The following is a 5707-nucleotide window of genomic DNA, read 5'->3' as shown; positions in this document are numbered from 1 at the left end:
AGGAATATTTATGTGTATTTTATTATATTATACATGCCTACCTGTAATATATTTTTATATACTTATTATATATATACAAATAAAAAAGAGCCCATGAAAATAAAAGGGACATGGGGAATTATTAATTATAATATAATCTCAGAACTATTTTAAGAAGTTTGCCAGGGGAAGATGATTTTCTGCCGAAGCTTAAGGACCTGACATTTCTCAAGAACCAGCCGGAGCGTCTACCTGTGAAAGATGAAGTCAACAGTGGTGTAGGCCAGGATGGCTCACTTTTGTCCTCCCCGTTCCCCAGGGGATTCCTGACAGACTACGTGGTGGCCAAACCGAGGGCATCAGCAGTATTGGGCTTTGCAGTGGGCACTTGCACTGGCCTCTATGCAGCTCAGGCATATGCTGTAGCCAACGTGGGGAAGGCACTGAAGAACAACTTTGGGTCACTATGAAAGGGTCCTGACTAGACCCTTTGACGAAGCAGGATGAGCATATTTCAGTCACAGACACTCTATCTGGCTCCCTTGCTATTGTTCATTTGCTGTCCCCGCCTTTCTTCCTCGCTCGTCCTTGCTTTTCTTCCTGCAGAGAATGGACAGTTGGTTTGTCAGCCTGCACCCTACACTCCTTCCCTCCCTAGTTCGGTGGGACTGACCCCAAAACTATGGTTCATGAGCACCCCCCCCCCCCACTTCAAAACCTAACTGTGGAATATGCAGCTAACTCTGACTCTCAGTATTCTCTCGCTTTCTTTCAAATGTATCCCAGGCTTCTCTGTCCCTTGCTAGCTACACAGGCCACACTGGGTCTGGTGTGCACCATTAGTGTAGAAGATGGAGGTATGCCAGGCGTAGCCCGACCAAGAAAGTCTTGCAGAACCCTCATGCTATTCCTGTTCACTGCCATGTTTGGCACCCATGCGCCATTCTTAGCATTGTGCCACGGAGATGGCCGAGTGCCCTTCCGGCCCTCCTCAGCTGTGTAACTCACTGAGCTGACCAAGCTACTGTTGCGTGCGCCGCCTTCTCCCTCCTGGTAGGTTGACAAATATGGCCCCAGGATGTGCCACCCTGTCGCCAGGTTGCAGCTTTTGCACTCTCATCCCGGCTCTACAGCACCAACAACCACCTGGTGGTCTATCTGCAGCGTTACATGGACCCCAGCCTATCCCCGTGCTGAGCAATCTCAAGATTGGAAGCACAGCTCTGTTTGTTGTACTGCCTCTGCCTTGGGCACTGCCTCTCTGCCTGTCAGAGATTGGTACTGCTGTTGCTGATGGTTGCAGGAGCCTGCTATGCATCAGGTGGCTTTCAGCAACCTACAAACATCCTTCCTGTGCCCCACTAACAGCTGGAGTCCATCCCATGCCCTTGCATATCACTCCATTGGGACTTCTGCTCCTCGTCTTATACTACCTCATCTCTGGCTTGTCATCAGCGTACACAGAGCTGTTCATGAAGTGACAGGGGTTGCCCTTAGCTCTTCAGAACCTCTACCTCTACACCTTTGGGGCGATCCTGAACCTAAGAATGTATGCTGGCAGTGGCCGAGGCCCAGGCTTCCTAGAGGGTTTCTCTGCATGGGCAGGGCTTGTGATGCTGAACCAGGCTGTAAATGGACTGCTCATGTCATCTGCTATGAAGCATAGCAGCAGCATCACACGCCATTTCATTGTCTCCTGCTCGTAGGTGGTCTACGCTGTGCTTTCAGCAGTGCTGCTACAGCTGCAGCTCACAGCCGTATTCTTCTTGGCCACACTGCTCATTGGCCTAGCTGTGTGCTTGTACAACGGTAGCCCCTAAGTCCTTGACCACCTCCACTCTCACTTGTGGCTGTGTAGAATAGGTGCAACCGCCAGAGCCACCTCCCATCTCCTGCCGCCCCCCCGCCCCGCCCCCACTCAGCAGCCCTGTAACAAGTGCCTTGTAAGAAAAGCTGGGATGGCCAGGTTAGCCTTTGGATGACTCAGGTGGGTGAGAGTTACCCTTAGGAGACATAAAGCGTGGACTTGGTTAAGGAAACACCTAACTGCACCTCCATATTCCTTCCCACAAAAGAAAAACAAGAAGCCCCACACCCAGACCTGAGCAGCCTGTCCCTAAGGAATCCTGCCTTGTCCTGCATGTATGTACATTGCTGTTTCAAGTGAAGGTTTCCTTTCCATGCCTGCTGTGGTCACTTCTGAAGCTTGGTGCTGGCTGTTCCAGCCCAGCATGACTTCCTCATAAGAGATACATATGTTGCCCTCCACAGTGCTTTTCCCTTTCCTTAGCCATTATTCTGGAGAGGTCAGAAGGGGCTAGGACTTAATTCATCTCAGGGAACATTGCCCCTGGGCCCTGGCTGAAGTGTACACTCCTGAGCCCTGTGATAACTCGAGGGCTCTGTTAAGGAACACTTCCTCTAAGGCACTTAGGAGATCTGTTTCTTTCCACTATTGTCCCTTAGTGGGGTCACAGCTTCCATCAGCTTGGGAGGGCCCTGCAGAGTAACCATGGACCAGGTACAAAACACGTTTATAGATAACCAGTGTCTAACTAACTCCTTAAGCAATAAGGTCTTAATAAAGTATTCAAGGGTGTAGGGTGCTTTCTACAAGCAAAAAAAAAAAAAAAAAAAAAAGAATATATTTCAAAATGAAGTATTCTTTAAGAATCACCATAAAAATCATAAAATATCCCATTAAGAGGATCAAGAAGGAATGAAACACATTTAGTGAGTAGCTTGTCATACATAGCTTTCTAGATTAACTGAACCGTCAAATATGTAAGGAGTGTTAATTTCACATGGAGAAAGGAGTGCACTGTGTGAGAAATAACATTTCAATGTATAGAAATCAGAAGTGTGAGTGAATCAGAATGTTCCAGAAAATGGGGCACTTTAAAGGCAACATTCTAAAAGTCCAGAAATATGAATTGAGGCTATATCATGCTGGGGCTCCAAACCCATAGTAAGGAGTCTAGTTTTTGTCTAAGGAAGAATGAGTGGCCACCCCAAGAATCATAGGTGAGGTGTTCCTTGGCTGACATTTTGGTTCTTTTCAGAATGACCTGGCTCACACCATGCTCAAGAATAACAAACAAGAAACAGATCAATGTGGAATAATTCAGAAAGGTGTGCCTGTATAGATTCATGTCAAGTGTTTGATAATTACATTGTGATTAGTATAGTAAGATCACAATTTATATAATACGACATTAGGTAAGAAATTTGGTGATTGCCACACGCACGCACACACACACACACACACACACACACACACACACACAAAGCAGAGAAGAAGACTACTTAGAAAAATAGAGAATAAAAGGAAGGGGTGGAAGCAAATTTAAAGATTTTCTTGGTGTTGGAATCTAAGTACTATGCTTGTGATGTTGAAAATACCACAGTACTATTTGTGTTAGAGACTTGTCCCTGGGGTGGTGCTGTCTGGAGAAGAAAAAGCCTCTAGGAAGCTACAGCTTGCTGGAAATCCTTAGGCCATTGCAGCCTGGGACTCAAAGTCTAAACTCTCCAATGACAGAAGAACACGAGTAACCGCCCAACTAGAGAGAGAGAAACCAAAATATGGAAAGATGTCGTGATGGAACTGCCAGATTTAGCACTTTGCATCTGGTTGCTACTTAAGGCAAAGACTAATTTATAATTTACTCCCTGTTTGTCAACTAAACTCCAATGTTTAATATGTCTTGTTTGACTGGGCACAGTGGTGCATGCCTGTAATTCTAGCACTCAGGAGGCAAAGGCAGGTGGATCTCTGTGAATTCGAGGGCAGCCTGGTCTCCAAAGTAAGTCCAGGACAACCATGGCTACACAGAGAAACCCTGTATTGAAAAACAAAAAGATTCTTCTTTGTATAAATGAGGATACTTCTTAAGTGCCACTAGGTTTTTTTTCTTTAAAGATCATGAGTTGCTTAGTATGTAGAGAAGACAAATCTGTAGAAGCTAGTCTTGGCTCTGAGATTTCAAGTTGTTAGCAAGAATATCAAACTGCCCCCAATGATACTGTCTGCCTGAGTAACTTCCATAGAAGCGAGAACAGTACTGTGTGTTTACAAACTACTTCGTAGAATAACAAACATTGATACATGGCATAATACTTTCTTAAGTAATTTTCACATACTAGAAGGTATTACTTTCATAGAAAACTCTGTAGTTATATGTAAAATATCATTGCTCTTAGATAAATAAGGAAAATGAAATATCTACTATTCAAAGGTCTTATCCAAAGTCTCAGGAGGAGAGAGTGGCTCAGGAAAGCAGACACAGCAAATCTTAGATTTCAGCTCAAAGCTCTACCTCAAAGTACAGCTCTTAACAGTGTGCACTAGGCATTTGCTCCTGCTAATTTCAAATGAACATTTTATTTCATTATTCATGATTTTCCTGATAAATTAACTGAAAATTAACCCACTTTTAAAAAGCTGACTTTACAGGGTGCTCTTGGGGGGAGAATTGATTAAATCTAGTTGTCAGTTTCTTCCACTCTCTGCCTATAATAGACACATTTGTCAATATTGCAATTCATTGTTCAGAAACACTATGAGAAACCAAGGTAAAGTCAATCTACAATAAGCTTGCTGTGCTTTCTTTATTTCAAATAAGACAGGGACTTTGTACACAGGTTGTATAGGAGGGGCAGAGGTAGGAAACCCTGAAGAGGTGGTAAAAATGAGCAAGACTGTTTCAGTAGCTCTTGAATTACTGGCAAATCCAACCCATCATCTCTCGGGCAATTATATTGAACCCTATTTCACTCTCTTGTGATGAAACAAGGTACTATACAATAGATGCCACATGCTATAATCTCAATTGTTGAATTGGGAAGGCTTGAAATAAACATTTACTGTCACTCAATTTGGGTTGAAAGCCATTTAACAGCTGTAACAGCATTTGCAGGCAGGCTGTAGGGTAAGTGTCTGTGGTGTGTCAGTTCAGTGTATCTGTACCAACACAGATGAGGCTACCTGTATGATGCTGATAGGCTTTTACTAACCACTCAGATCACACAGTTCATACTAGCAACTCAGATGTAAGGAATGAAAATATAGGAAGTAATTACATAGACAGTAAAAATCCCACATTACTGAAATATATAAAGATATCTGTGATTATCATTTATGCTCTGAATTGTGATAAGTCTATACATATAATACATAATTATATTAGTAAGTTTCTTTTAATAAATCCATTAGAAGTTTTAGGTGAGCATTAGTAATATATGATATAGAAGGATTGGAGAAATGGCTCAGCAGTTCAGAGCACTTACTGCTCTCACCTTGTATCAAGGTTCACTCCTTAGGACAGATATGGAGGCTCACATTTACAGGTGATCTGACAAGATCATCTGTCATCTGTTGGCACTGCATATTTGGAGTGCACTTACATATACATACGGGTAAGTATTAATATACATAAAATAAAAAAAATAACAAATTTAGAAAAAAAAAACATGACATATAAAATGCACAAGAATTGAGGCCACTGATTTAGAGACATTAAGGATCTCTACAGTAAGTCAGCAGTACCGTGTCAAAAACACAATGCCTTATTCATTCAACTGGTGATGTTATTTGTACTCAAACATTACAATATTGCCAGTTAAAGTGGATCCATTATGTTGCCTGAACTTGGACACAGTCTATAATGCTATAATTTTTAAATGGTATGACAAGCTAAGTCATTAAATAGTTGACTACTTTCCTACC

General features: G+C 42.8%; 1 pseudogene; it reads left to right on the top strand.

The window, feature by feature from the left end:
• Nucleotides 1-754: 754 nt before the first annotated feature.
• Nucleotides 755-1799, top strand: LOC127208647 (probable UDP-sugar transporter protein SLC35A4; annotated as a pseudogene).
• The last annotated feature ends 3908 nt before the right edge of the window (nt 1800-5707 follow it).

This window comes from Acomys russatus, chromosome 25 (assembly GCF_903995435.1).
Source record: "Acomys russatus chromosome 25, mAcoRus1.1, whole genome shotgun sequence".
Lineage (NCBI taxonomy): Eukaryota > Metazoa > Chordata > Mammalia > Rodentia > Muridae > Acomys > Acomys russatus.
Note: the sequence above shows the minus strand (reverse complement) of the source record. Positions and strands in the feature narration are given on the sequence as shown.